A 14,700-nucleotide genomic window follows, 5' to 3' on the forward strand; every position below is an offset into this window, starting at 1 on the left:
CTAGATGTCATTCTCCAAATTTAGCAACCAAATGGAAAAGGAAGGTTCTCCTGCAGCTGTGTGAAATTCAGGGAAGACTCTCCCACACCCTCCCAAAGAGGGGGTTCTATGGCAAGAAAAAGGGGAAAGGACACTGGGCAAACTAAAACCACAAACATGGCTGCCGAATCTAAACGCGCTGGACCAGGCGTGTGTCTCTAAGACGTTGGCCTACAACCCTCTTTGAGAGGCTAATAATAGGTGTAGATTCTCCTCAGGGGAAAAAACATGCCCACACATGTCACAACATTCTGCATATAATTCCCGATCATTTATAGACCCCCGAAGCCATGATGACCATGGTTGGGTTGGGGTTTTTTTAGTTTAGTTTTGGTTTTTTGTGAGACATGTCTGTCTCTGTCTCTGTCGCTCAGGCGGGAGTGCAGTGGCACAATCATAGCTCACTACAGTCTCAAACTCCTCAGCTCAAGTGATCCAGCTCCTAATGTGCTGTGATTAATAGGCCTGGATTGTTTTTAATATCTAGAGCTGTATAGACGGGAAGAGAGCATGGATTATGCAGAGATGTATAATCCACCCCATAAACAAATTTCAATGACCCCTATTTTTTTTTATAATCCTATCCCTTAACTAACTACTTGACCTTTTGAGTTCTTTCCCAGAAATGGTGGATTTTCTACAAGACAAAGGAGCTGAGACTCTGAAGGCCCCTGGGCAGACTTCCTGACTGCAAGATTCGCCACCAGCCACAACCTGTCCCCAAGGCACAGTAGCCCCTTGTTAGTTACACCACGACCTTCCCCAGGGCGCTTGGCCCCTCCTTTAAGGGCCCATGATCTGCATTAGTCAGAGAGACCGATTTGAGGCAGATTTCCTAGTTCTCATGGCAAGACTCTGTCATACTAAAATAATTCCTTTCTTCCTTGGCAATCCTCGTTGTCTCAATAATTGGATCTTTGTGCCATGAGGAACTAGAGCTAGGCTGAAACCCTTGCGATTTCCACAACAGAGGTATCAGAGTACATCAGGATCCCAGCCCTGGCAGTCCTGGCTGTGAGAAATTTTGTCTGTTTATTTAATCAACTAAAACTTATGGAGACCAATAAGCCAGCAAGTAACTTTTCCATTTCTCTTGTAATTGTGGCACATAAATCCTTTGACAGAAAAAAGTGTTTTGCTATTGTAAGGCTGGTAGCAGGCACCCCTCCCTTCCCTAATGAAAAAGAAGCCCCTCCTATTCCTGAATACCCACCCTAAAGCTGAAACAAAGAAATTCCTCACTCCTCGCGCTGACATCTCCTGGCCAAAGAAGCTCCCATCCCCATTCCTAAAAACGTATATAAACCCACTCAGACTTCTGGGTGGTGTGGCTTCTCTAGTTCCACTCGTGGGACTGTGAGGCTCGCCCGGGTCCCTCTCTCGGGGACTCGTTACCCCCATCCAGGAGCACTCCAATAAAGCCTCTTTACTTATCCCTTTCAACTCTGCTCGTCTTTCTTTCTCTGGCTCCGGCTACTTCAAAGAAACCTTACATTTGGTGTCGAAACCCAGGAGGGGTGTTTGGCTGCACCGCTGCTCTGGGGCCTTGGCTGCACCACCCCCTTCCGAGAACTCTCACTTTCTGGACCGGGACCTCCACTGACTGCCTTCCAGTCCCTGATTGACGACCTCGGCCTGGGTGAGTCACCCCGTGTTATCCCAACCCGGATCCCCCAGGAGCCTCCGTTCCTTCCAGGAAGCTGTTCCCTGTCCGTTAAACCGTGGGCCCACATCGGAGGCTCCCCCATTCCAGGCGCTGAGGCTATTCGGGGACACCTGAATTCCTCTCACCCCTTTCCGTGCCAGCACACTAGTCGCAGGCGGAGACGTCCCCCGAGACTTTTGCTGCCTCCATAGCCAGGAAGCTATTCCTGGCTGTTTCCCATCCGGGTTAAGGTGACATGGGTAACCAAAATTCCCTGCGAGACGCCCCTGGGGTGTCTGCTGGCCAATCTGAAGGCCCTGGATTTAGGCCTCCAGCCCAAGCGCCTCATTCTTTACTGCAATACTGCCTGGCCAATGTATAAATTGGGCAATGGCTCCCAGTGGCCTGAAAATGGGACTTTCAATTTCAATATTCTGCAAGACCTTGATAACTTTTGTCGCAGGAATGGCAAATAGTCGGAGATCCCATATGTCCAAGCCTTTTTCTGTTTGCACTCCCGTCCTTCTCTCTGTCTGACCTGTCACCCCGCACAAGTCCTCCTTGTGCTGGATCCCCCACCCCCCTCCGCCTCTTCTCCCTCTAACTCTCCACCGGACGTCTCTTCAGACGCCCCTTCTGCTTTCTCCGATCCACCCGACTCCCTCAGCCTTCCCCCTACTCGACCTCCATCATACCCACAGGCACCTGCCCATCCTCCTGCACCGCCCAGCCGCTCGCCGCCGACGTCTCCAGTCAGCCAGCACACTCGCTCCCACGCAAACCCCTCAGACCAGCCCCTCCTCTGTCCCTTACGGGAGGTGGCCGGCGCAGAAGGCGTTGTGCACGTACATGCTCCCTTTTCCCTTTCTGACCTTTCTCAGATTAAAAAGTGCCTAGGTTCGTTTGCTAGTGACCCTACAGCCTACACCAAAAAATTCTGCTACCTGACCCAGGCATATGACCTTACCTGGCATGATATTTTTGTTATACTATCCTCTACCCTTACTACTGATGAAAAGGGACACGTCTGGGCAGCAGAGGGACCACCTGTTGCAGTGTGTCCTTGCCGGCCTCCAGGCCGCCGCCCACCATGCTGTAAATTATAATAAACTCAGGAAAATCACTCAAAGGACAGACAAAAACTCCGCGGCCTTTCTCAGCCACCTTACAGATGCCCTTATCCAATATACCCGCCTAGATCCTACCTCCCCCATGGGGACTACTGTCCTTACAACTCACTTTATTACTCGGTCCTCCCCTTACATCAGAGAGAAACTCAAAAAGGCAGAGGAGGGCCCTCAGACCCCTATCCGAGACCTGGTGAATATGGCATTTAAAGTCTTCAATTCCCGAGATGAACAGGCAGAGGCTCAAAGGGAGGCCCGTGTCCACCAAAAGGCACACCTACAGGCCCAAGCCTTGGTTGCAGCCCTGAGGCCGTGGGGACCCACAAAACCATTGACCTCATCTAAGGTGACCAGCCGCGCTCCACCAGGCACCTGCTTCAAGTGCGGTAAGGAAGGCCACTGGGCCAAGTGGTGCCCACAGCCACGTCCACCCACCATGCCTTGCCCAGCATGTGGTCAAGACGGACACTGGAAAAGTGACTGCCCCTTGGGACAGAAGCCCAGAGGGTCAGTCCTTCCATCCCTAGACCTGCTGATGGCAGCTTTGGATCTGACTGCTGAAGACTGAAGAGACCCTGACTCAATGACCCCATCACCCTCACCGAGCCCAGGGTAACAATCAAGGTAGCGGGTAAGGCAGTGTCCTTTCTGGTTGACACGGGGGCTACCTACTCTGTCCTGCTTTCCTTTTCAGGCCCTACTTATCCTTCCCAGGTGTCGGTCGTGGGTATTGATGACAATTCCTCTCAACCCCCTACCACCGGTCCCCTAACTTGTCTAATAGATGACTGTCCCATCACCCATTCCTTCCTTCTCATGTCCTCCTGTCCCACTCCACTATTGGGAAGGGACTTATTAACCAAGCTGGGCACCACCCTCCACTTTTCCTCCAGAACTTCCACCCTCCTTCTTCTCTCTCTCTCTCTCTCTCCAGATTCCTCAGCTCCACCCACAGCCTCTCCCACTTTACTGAGTCCTACATACCCCCTCCCACCAGAACTTGTAGACCCCCAGGTTTGGGACACCTCCTCCCCAGTGGTGGCCACACACCACACCCCCGTCCTCATTCAACTCAAAGACCCCTCATTCTTCCCTTCCCGGCCACAGTTCCCTATTTCACCAACCCACCTCAGAGGTCTAAAACCCATCATAGAACGTCTTCTGTGCAAAAAACTTTTAATTCCAACAGACTCTCCCTATAACACACCCATTCTCCTGGTAAGAAAGCCAAATGACTTCTACTGGCTAGTCCAAGACCTCAGACTCATTAATGAGGCAGTTGTCCCCATACACCCTGTGGTGCCTAATCCCTACACTTTGCTCTCTCATATTCCACGCTCCACCACCCACTTTTCTGTCCTGGACTTCAAGGACACTTTCTTTACCATTCCTTTAGACCCAGCCAGCCACAATCTCTTTGCCTTTACATGGGAAGATCCCAACACAAACATGTCTCGACAACTCACTTGGACTGTCCTGCCCCAGGGGTTCAGGGACAGCCCCTACCTCTTTGGTCAGGCTCTTGCCCAAGATCTTCTTCAATGCCCCTTACAACCAAGCACTGTCCTCCAATATGTTGATGATTTATTACTCTGCAGCCCCTCATACTCCGACAGCCATACACACACTGCCTCTCTACTCAACTTCCTTGCCTCTAAGGGCTACCGGATGTCCCCCTCCAAAGTTTAGCTGTCTAAGCCTACTGTCACTTACCTTGGACTTAGTCTCACCCCCACTTCCCGTCATCTCACTATTGATCACCAGCAGACCCTCCATGACCTCCAGCCTCCCACCACTGCCGAACAAATTCTATCCTTCCTTAAGTTTGTTAATTTCTTCCAACACTAGATCCCCAACTTTTCTCTCCTTGCCAAACCCTTCTATAAGGCGACACGTGATGCCTCCACTGGCCCTCTGTTAAACCCTCAGACTGTCTGCCATGTGTTCCTAAAACTTCTCGACTCTCTCTTACAAACACCCCTAAACTCAATCTGTCAGACAAGCCACTTCCTACAGCAGACTTAACTTTCTTTGTTGATGACAGCTGTCACAGGTGAGGACGACAAACACCGGGTGGCCTATGCCATTGTCTCTGTCTCTCAGGTAATAGAAGCCTCCTGACTTCTGGAGAGCACCACCTCCCAAAAGGCAGGACTCATTGCTCTCACCCGAGCCTTACACCTAACCCAAGGCAGGAGTGCAAATATTTACACAGGCTCCAAATATGTGTTTATGATAACTCACTACCATGCTGCCATATGGAGAGAACGGGCTTTCTCTCCACCAAGGACTCCCCTGTTATTAACGCCACCCTTATCCCCAGTCTCCACAAGGACTCCCCTATTATTAACGGCCACCCTTATCTCCAGTCTCCTTGAGGCCCTTCAGTTACCCACCCAATTAGCTATCATACACTACAAGGGACACCAGATGGATGGGTCCCTTGTCACTAAGGGAAACAACTATGCTAATACTGTCCCCCATAGTCTAACATCCCCAAAACATCCTATCCGGCTCCTCTTCTTTTCCTTTCCATTCCTTCCCTCCAGTCTCACTACACTCTAGAGGAGCGCGACAGCCTTCTCACCCAAGGGGGATCAACCACCACCGAAGGGTGGGTCCTTCTGAAAGATGGCAAGCTGGCTCTCCCTAAGGCACAGGCCCTGGAACTCGTTGGCCAGGTCCACTCTTCACTTCATATTGGCACTAAGGGCCTCTTCCACCTCTTACAGCCTCTATTTTCACACCCTGCCCTATATTCTCTCATCAAAACTGTTTGCTCGAACTGTGACATCTGTGCCTCTGTTAACTAACCCTCAAGGGGGCTTCAAACCCCCTATATCCACCCACCAGATGCGTGGTCACCTCCCTGGACAAGACTGGCAGGTCGATTTCATTCATATGCCACCTCAGAGGCGTTTCAAATATCTTCTAACACTGGTAAATACCTTTACGGGATGGGTTGAAGCCTTTCCCACTGCCAATGAAACTGCTGCTGTTGTTGCCTCCACTCTCATTACTAAAATTATCCCATGCTTCAGCCTGCCTTCCTCCATTCAGTCTGACAATGGCCCTGCTTTTGTTTCTAAGGTTGTTCATCAGGTCTGTGAGACTCTCGGTGTCGAGTGAAAACTTCATGTTCCCTATAGGCCTCAGTCCTCAGAAAAGGTTGAAAGGGCTAACAAATTAATCAAAGACCACCTCACCAAACTCATTATTGAGACCCGCCAATCATGGCTTGACATTTTACCCTTAGCTCTCACCCGGATCAGGGCAGCCCCTCGACATCCTACCTACCTTAGCCCTTTAGAACTCATGTACGGCGGGCCTTTTCTCATTAACCACCATCTTCCAGCCCAGCCCCCACCTTTGGCCTCCTATCTCCCATATCTCTCCCCCACCAGGCAACTTCTCTGGGCCCACCTGGACAGATATCTACCTCAGCCTCCAGAGACCAACTCAGATATCTCTCACACAGATATCCTCGACCCTTGAGACGAGCGTTGGAAAATTTAAAGTCACAGGCAAAGTATACTAAAAATTATATGACTATTACCCTTCAGCGACTATTCACGTCAGCCGTGAATACGTCCTGGCCCACCAGACACAGGTTCAAATATCTATCAATATTCTGGAAGCAGAACAAACTCTAGCAGGACAACTTTCCTCCCACCCTAAATATCCCTCTCTTACCTCCTGGCTAAATATTATTCAACATACTCTCGCCTTCCTAAACTCCGCTAAAATAATCTCTAATGTCTCCCACTGTTTCCTCTGTGCCTCCCTTCAGTGATCCCCTACTGGCTGCTGTTCCCCTAAACTTTTCTAACCCCTAAAAGGCTCCCTCATCGGGTCCCTCATACCCCACTCCGCTCACTCGAGTTCCCCTATAAGAACCTGAGCCCACAGGCCAACCTTATGCAGATCACATATGCTTTCTCACCACCCTCACTGACCCCAACCTACAACTTCATGGACACTGTCTTTACTAACCATACTGTGACCACGACCACCTCTTCTGCTCCGGGACAGTTCTTCTGGTGCAACGGAACACTTACCCCGCTAAGTCAATACATCCACCCCGGGTCCTTGTTTCCCTGTCATGGTCGTCCCTCAATTAATTCTACACTCCTCAGGACTTGCAGGAGGCGCCCTGGGCCACAGTGTCATTTCTGCACAAGACTTTGCAGATCGCCTACAGCTATCCCTGGACACCACGTCCATGTCACTAACTTCCCTGCAGAGACAACTGACTTCTCTGGCTCAGTTTCTCCAACGCCACCTGCAGAAATTATCCAGAGTAGCAGTAAACCAGATGCTTCTTCACCCCTACTCTCCCCTTCCAGTCACCCCTCCACCAGCCAACTCCAGGCCATAGCCCCCACTACGCCCCTCAAAAGCAGGGAGTAGCCAGAAAGACCGCGGCCCCCTATTATTACTAAAAGGCCAGAATGTAAGGCTGGTGGCAGGCACCCCTCCCTTCCCTAATGAAAAAGAAGCCCTTCCTATTCCTGAATACCCACCCTAAAGCTGAAACAAAGAAATTCCTCACTCCTCACGCTGACATCTCCTGGCCAAGGAAGCTCCCATTCCCCCATCCCTAAAAACATATATAAACCCCCTCAGACTTCTGGGTGGCGTGGCTTCTCTAGTTCCACTCGTGGGACTGTGAGGCTTGCCCAGGTCCCTCTCTCGGGGACTCGTTACCCCCACCCGAGAGTGCTCCAATAAAGCCTCTTTACTAATCCCCTTCAACTCTGCTCGTCTTTCTTTCTCTGGGGCCGGCTATTTCAAAGAAACCTTACAGCTATTTCAAAGGTTTCTGGTGGATGAAACAGCTTGCAGATAATATATTGTTTAGAGAATAGCGGACAGGTTTATCAAATTCAAATTTACTACTTATGTTTTCTAGACAGTATAATATAATAAGAATAATTAATATTATCTTATTTACTAAAAAAAACTTTGAAGTTCATATAAAGAGTACATTTAAGCAAAAGTAAAACCACTTATGTAGATATTTTTAATAATTTTAGTGAGATATAATTCACATACCATAAAATTCACCCTTTTAAAGTGTACAATTCAGTGTTTTGATATATCCATAGAGTTGTGCAATCATAACCACTATCTAATTTCAGAACATTTTTATCACTCTAAAAAGAAACCCTATACTCTTTAGCAGTCACTCCCAATAACCCTTCTCCCCCAGTCCCTGGCAATCACCAATTGGCTTTCTGTCTGTGTGGATTTGCCTATTCTGAGCATTCATTTAAATAGAATCATGCAATATGTGACATTTTATGACTGGCTTCTTTCACTTAGCGCAATGTTGTCAAGGTTCATCCATGTTGTATCACATCTCAATACTTCATTCTTCCTTGTTGAGGCATAACATCCTCTTGTATGGAGACACTATGTTTTATTCATCTATTCATCAACTGATTGACATTTGGGTGGTTTCCACTGTTTAACTATTATAAGTTTTTGTGTGGACATATGTTTTCATTTCTCTTGGGTGGAAAATTGCTCAGTCATATGGTGACTTTATGTTTAACATTTTGAGAAACTGTCAAACTATTTACCAAAGTGATTGTACCATTTTACACTTCCACCAGCGACCTAGGAGAGTTCCAGTATCCACGTCCTAGCCAATACTCCTTATTGTCTGTCTTTTTTATTATAGCCATCGTAGAAGGTGAGAAGTCTTATTTCATTGTGGTTTTTATTTGTATTTTCCTAATGACCAATGATGTTGAGCATCTTTTCATATGCTTATTAGCCATTTGTATATCTGCTTTGGAGAAATGTTCATTCTAACTTTTTATTTCATTTTTAATTGGGTTACTTGGTTTTTATTGTGGAGTTGTAAACTTTTTACACTAATATAATACACAGATAATTCAAAAATAATTTTGAAGGACAAATAAGTAAAATTACTTAAAGTCCTTACAGTGTTTCAGAATTTTGAGTAGAGGAGTCATGTGGAGGCCAGTGAATCCAGAAGATGACATACTTCCATTTTCTGGATGGGGATGTCCAGGGAAAAAACCCAACCCAGAAGTGACAGTAAAGAGGACAGTTACTCTCCTTTTTTTTTGGGACATGGTCTTGCTCTTTTGCCCAGACTAGAGTGCAGTGGCATCACCATAGCTCACTGCAACCTCAAATTCCTGGCCTCAAGCAATCCTCCCAATAGCCTCCCAAACTGCTAGGATTACAGGTGAGAGCCACTGTGCCTGGTCAGAGAACAACAACTCTTGATGGAAAGCCATCTCATAGAGTCATCCAGGCTTCCTGGAGCAGAGGGAGTGTCATGGTTAGTTTTATGTGTCAACCTGGCTAAGCTATATTAGTGTTTGATTTATTCAATCAAACACTAATGTAGGTAGGTGTTGCTATAAAGACATTTTGTACATTTGGTTGACCTATAAAATCAATTGAGTTTAAGGAAAGGAAATTTCTTTGATAATGTGTGTGGGCCTCATCCAAGCAGTTGACAGCTGTGAAGTGCAAAACTGAGGTTTCCCTGAGGAAGAAGAAATTCTGCCTGTGGAGTGACCTGAAGCCTCAGCTCCTGCCTCAGGGTTTGCAGCTGGCCAGCCTGCCTGACAGATTGCAGCCTTGCCAGCCCCCACAATCGCATGAGCCAAATCCTTCAAATAAACCCTCTCTCTTTATATGTCTATATATGTCTCCTACTATTTTTGTTTCTCTGGAGAGCCCTGAGTGGAAGAGGATGTCTTCTTGCCATGAACTCCCCATTTAAATCTATTAGCAACACCAGATTTGGGCCGAAAGGAGGAAAGCTTTATAGCCAAGAAGGGGGTCTGAGGGGAGGGTGTTGAGAGCCTCCTGTCTCAGAGAAAATAGCACCCCGTGTCCAGAGATGGGGAGGTGCAAATGCTTCCTGAACAATCCTCCATCTGAACATCAGGATGCACAAGGATTCAATTCTAGAAGCTCAAGTTTAGTCGCTGTTTCCATTATTCTTTGTGTCATCTCTGTGATCTCGTTTTGAGATGAAGAGGTTTCTTTCAGCCTGCTGCACTTTCAACCAATGATCATGACCTTTTAGTTCAAGAGAAATAATTTGGCTTTGAGAAGAACAAATGACTCTGTTCAGCTTTGCTCCAAGGTTTTTGACTGGCTTTCTGAAGGTCTTCAGCTCTTCATTCGCACGCTTATCCTGTCGTTTGCTTCAGCACTTTCCTCCTCTTGCTCCAAATAATGATCTTCTTGGACAGATCATTTCTCAGGAGACTCCATTACTTTTCCTTGACAAAGTTCAGTCACTTCATTTCCTCCCTCTTGGAGATTTTGATCTATACTTCAATTGAGGTTTGCTCAGCCTGAAGACTTTTTAGACAATCTGTCTTGTCGGCTTTTCTGTTTTCTTCTTTAGCAATGTGGATGCAGAATTGATTTTTCTCTCCATCTTGGATGTTTAAATGCACACTTGACTTTTCAATATCAGTCAATTTCCTCCTGGCTCCTCTTGTCTGGTCATAAATACTGTCTCCACCTCCTGATTCCAAGTTATTACCCATGTTCTCTTTGCCAAGGGACGCTGTCAGATCTTTCATCTTTAGCCAGTGCTCCTCCAGGGACTTAACCTGAGTCTTCTAGAGTTTTGTATGAAGGTCCTGAGTCTTTCTACCATTGCTTGTAAGAGTTTTATTTTTGCTTTTCCTGTTGTGTTTTTATGGATTTTATTTCTGCTTCTAGAAATAAGATCTTTCTCCTGGTACAAGAGAGTAGCTCATCTTGATCTGAATATTGAGGCTTTTCTTTTCCCAGCGGGTTTGCTATTAAGCATAAGAGGGACCAAATGACAGGGTTAGTTGTGTCCAGAGCAAGAGGCACTTCTGGACTTTTATCTTCTTTCACTGCAGGGAGAAACTTGACAAGAGCTTCAGTGTTACTAGGAGTAGCGCTGAATAATGAATGACATGCCCTTGACTCTCAGCACAAAAATTTTTTTTCACTAACTGAAAAATTTTGCCCCAAACCAAGAAAACTGTTAACACACATACTGTCATGACATTAACTATCTTCCATGGATTCCCGGGAGAGAGAGACTTGGTCTCACATCGCCAAGTACGTCACAGAACTCTGCAGCGTGTCCTGAGTTGGCCCATAGCACAAATGCACTGCAGGATGAAGCGCCAGGTTCGCATGTAACACTCCGTTGACTTGCCAGATGGTTCCCTTAGGAAAGCTTGAAACTCCTTTCAGAACTCAGTGTAGGCAGGTGGAGAGCAGAGGAGGTGGTGGCAGTTCTGGCCGGGACTCTTCTCCGCTACTGCTCCCACTCTTGCCACCCCCACTATGAGACTGGGAACAAGGTGCTGAACCTGTCTGAGTCTCCTCTCCTTGTCCGTGAGTGCAGAGAGCACTGCCCACTGATGTGATTTTTGGGAGGATGAACACACGGATGACACAGAGCCCAGCAGGTAAGGGGTTCAATCTTAGTGAACTTCTATACTCCATCATCCGAGGTATTAGCAACTACTTTGTTGATCAAATATTTGCTTATTCCACTCAGGTTTAGCAAGAGCACTAAGATTAGAAAATAAAATAGCTGCCATTAATCTTAAAGAGAAAAAGGGATACCATTCTTTTTACTGTTAGAATAGTATGTCTAGGCTGGGCACAGTGGCTCACGCCTGTAATCCTAGCATTCTGGGAGGCCAAGGTGGGAGGATTGCTCGAGGTCATGAGTTTGAGACCAGCCTGAGCAAGAGCGAGACCCCGTCTCTACTAAAAATAGAAAGAAATTATATGGACAACTAAAAATATATAGAAAAAATTAGCCAGGCATGGCCGCACATGCCTGTAGTCCCAGCTACATGGGAGGCTGACGCAGGAGGATCGCTTGAGCCCAGGAGTTTGAGGTTGCTGTGAGCTAGGCTGATGCCACGGCACTCTAGCCCAGGCAAAAAGAGTGAGACTCTGTCTCAAAAAAAAAAAAACAAGAAAGAAAGAAAGAAAAAAAGAATAGTGTGTCTAGTAAACATAAGAGACTCTAGTAAAAACTACTGGAATTGATAAGAAAATTGAAATTGGGCAAGGTGACTGTATATAAGATAAACATACAAGACAAAGCTTTTTTTTTTTTTTTTTTTAGAAAACTATAATGAGGAACAAAAAGCAGCCATAGACTGTTAGCTCCCTGTTCCCTCCTCTGGAACCCTGGTCCCCCAGGCCTGGTCACTTCAGCAGCCTTCAACGCCTTCACACATTTGTTTTGAGGCGGGGCTTGGGATGGGGGCTACTTTTATCTGGCTTTTCTAGTTGTTCTCAGCAGGAGCACTCACTGCCAAAGGCTGTTCTATCATCACTGAAAGTAAAAGTGTCCATGTTTTTTCCTACTCTTAGAATGAATACTTAGAAACAAAGTGGGGGGAGGGGGGTTACATTTATAATAGCAACCAAAACTATGAAATACTTGAGTACATTTTCTTCAGAAAAGTATGGAACCTATAAAAACAAAGCCACCCAACCTTAAGAAAAGACATAAAACAAGCACTGGGATTCCAGGCATGAGCCACCATGACCAGCCAAAACCTTGTGTTTTAGTTAGTTATTACTGTGTGGCAAACCACCTCCTAACTTCACAGGTTAAAGCAACAAGCATTTTTTTTTTTACCTCTCACCATTCTGGGGGTTGGCTGCGATCAGCTGGGTGGGTCTGGGGCTCACAGGGCTCTTTCATGGGGTTGCAGTCAGATGGTGGCTGGGGATGAATATCCAAGGTAGCTCACTCGTGGGTGTGACACTTTGGTGGAATGGCAGAAGGCTGTGACCTCTTTCTCCCTGAGGCTTTAGCTTGGGCTTTTTTACACGATGGCTGGATCTGAACAATGCAAAAGTGGAACCTGCTAGACCTTCTTCAGGCTTAGCCTCAGAACTGGCAAGTGTCACTTCTGCCACATGCTGTTGGTGAGTCATAGGGCCAGCCCAGATTTAAAGGGAGGGTACTACACAAGGTTGTGAATATTGGGAGACAGGGTTCACTGGGGGCAATCTTCAGACACCAGCTACCTCACCTCCGGAGGCAGATCATGGGCTGACTGAGGTTGTAGCCATGCAATGTAGAAATAGTAAGAAAATTCAGAATGTTCCTGCTGTCTGACTTCTTCTTGCTATTAATACCTTTAGCAAGTCCTAAGAGAGAGAAAGAGATAGAGAAAATCAAGCTAGAGCTAGCTACTCTGTACAGCTTTGCTAAGGCAGGAACTCTTTGCTATAACCTATAATCTGGATTGACTGAGAATCCTGTAATTTTGAATTTTGCAGACTCAAAAAAGCCATTGCTTCCGCACTAAAGCAGTTATAAGTGGTAATTGCAAAGTGGCAGCCTTAGCAGGAATTAAGACTAGTGCCCTTTTTAGAAAAGCTGTGAGCCTGTTGGCAAAGAAAGAATTAAGGATGGTGCTTCCCCACTCAGGCCTGTTGTTTTAGATGGCCTGAAGAAAACCATCATTAAGTTGGGAGAACGGCTAGTAAACAAAATATCAGAGTCTTCAGGCTTCAAAACTGTGTCGAGATAAGATCTTTGGCCGTGCTTACTCACCTTGGAACTGACCAGAACCAAATAAACCAAAGATCTACTACATTTTTGAAGGAATAGTGCTATTACTGAAACCCCAAACCCCTCCTGCAAAAACTTGTGACTTCCCAATCCTCAAAACACTACTGAGGCCCTTGAACCTGCCCCAGCAGAAAGTGAACTCGGATGACAGTGAATTTCCCAGGAAGGGTGTGCTGTCTCACAGCCTTCGCGGATGTGGCCATCCGGCCTTGGGCTTGTGTGCTGCTTCTCAGTGATGTGGCCAATCTGGGAATTAAGTGAGGACTGTTGACTTACTCATGAGTCTAAGCTTTACCGAATGCTTCCATGTGCCAGGCATGGGGTTAGTGCCAGGGATGCGATTGTGAAGGGAGGAGGGGCAGTTGAGGGTCCCAAAGGCGTAGTAAGACCCCTACTCACTCAGACTCATCATGCACAGCTATGTCTCCTCAGGGACACCCTTTCAAGGGGATCCTGAAGTTCCTGGCTCTGTCCCTCTTGCTGCCCTGAGACCACTGTGCAAAGAAGTCCAGGTGAGCCTCCCTAGCCACAGAGAGAGAGGGGCTCAGCAGACAGCCAGCGTGCACACATGGGAGGGAGGCCCCAGGTGATCTGCCAGAGGACTGAGGAGTCGGGATTCACTCCAGGCAAGACCAGCAGAAACACCACTCAGCTGACCCAGCCCAAATTACTGACCCACAGAATGGGGGGCGGGGGAAGGAACAATGTTGTTAAACAATTTTTTTAAAAAACGTTGTTGCTTTAAGCCATTACATTTTGGGGTAGTTTATTGCACAGGAATAGGTAACGGTTACAGGAGGGACTGAGTGGCTGGAGAACAGGAATGGGAGAGAGGTTTTAATTCACCCTTTTGTACCATTTGACTTTTGAACCTTGTGAATGTAGATCACCTATTAATTTTCCTCAAAAAAAGTATGCCACATTCCGTGCATAAATCTCTTATTTTGAATGTGAAGAGTACAATTTGTAAGTTATCTATCGTTACCATTGATTTTATTTATTTATTTTTTATTTTATTTTATTTTTCTTTCCTTATTTTTTTTTTCAGTTTTTCCAAGAAAAGGTTGCTTTCTAATACCATTGATTTTTATAAGCGTTTCTTGAAGCAAAACATACTGACAGAAAAGTACACAAATAGTCATAGCGTAGCTTGATGAATTTTCATAACGTGAACATACCTGCGTAACTAGCACGCACGTCAGGAAATGCCGCCGTCAGCCTCCTGCATGCCCCCGCTTAGCTGCCACCCTCAAGGTGTGTATGAATATGTATTACGTACCGTCTGCCTCTGT

The sequence above is a fragment of the Eulemur rufifrons genome, chromosome 6 (assembly GCF_041146395.1).
Source record: "Eulemur rufifrons isolate Redbay chromosome 6, OSU_ERuf_1, whole genome shotgun sequence".
Taxonomy (NCBI): Eukaryota; Metazoa; Chordata; class Mammalia; order Primates; family Lemuridae; genus Eulemur; species Eulemur rufifrons.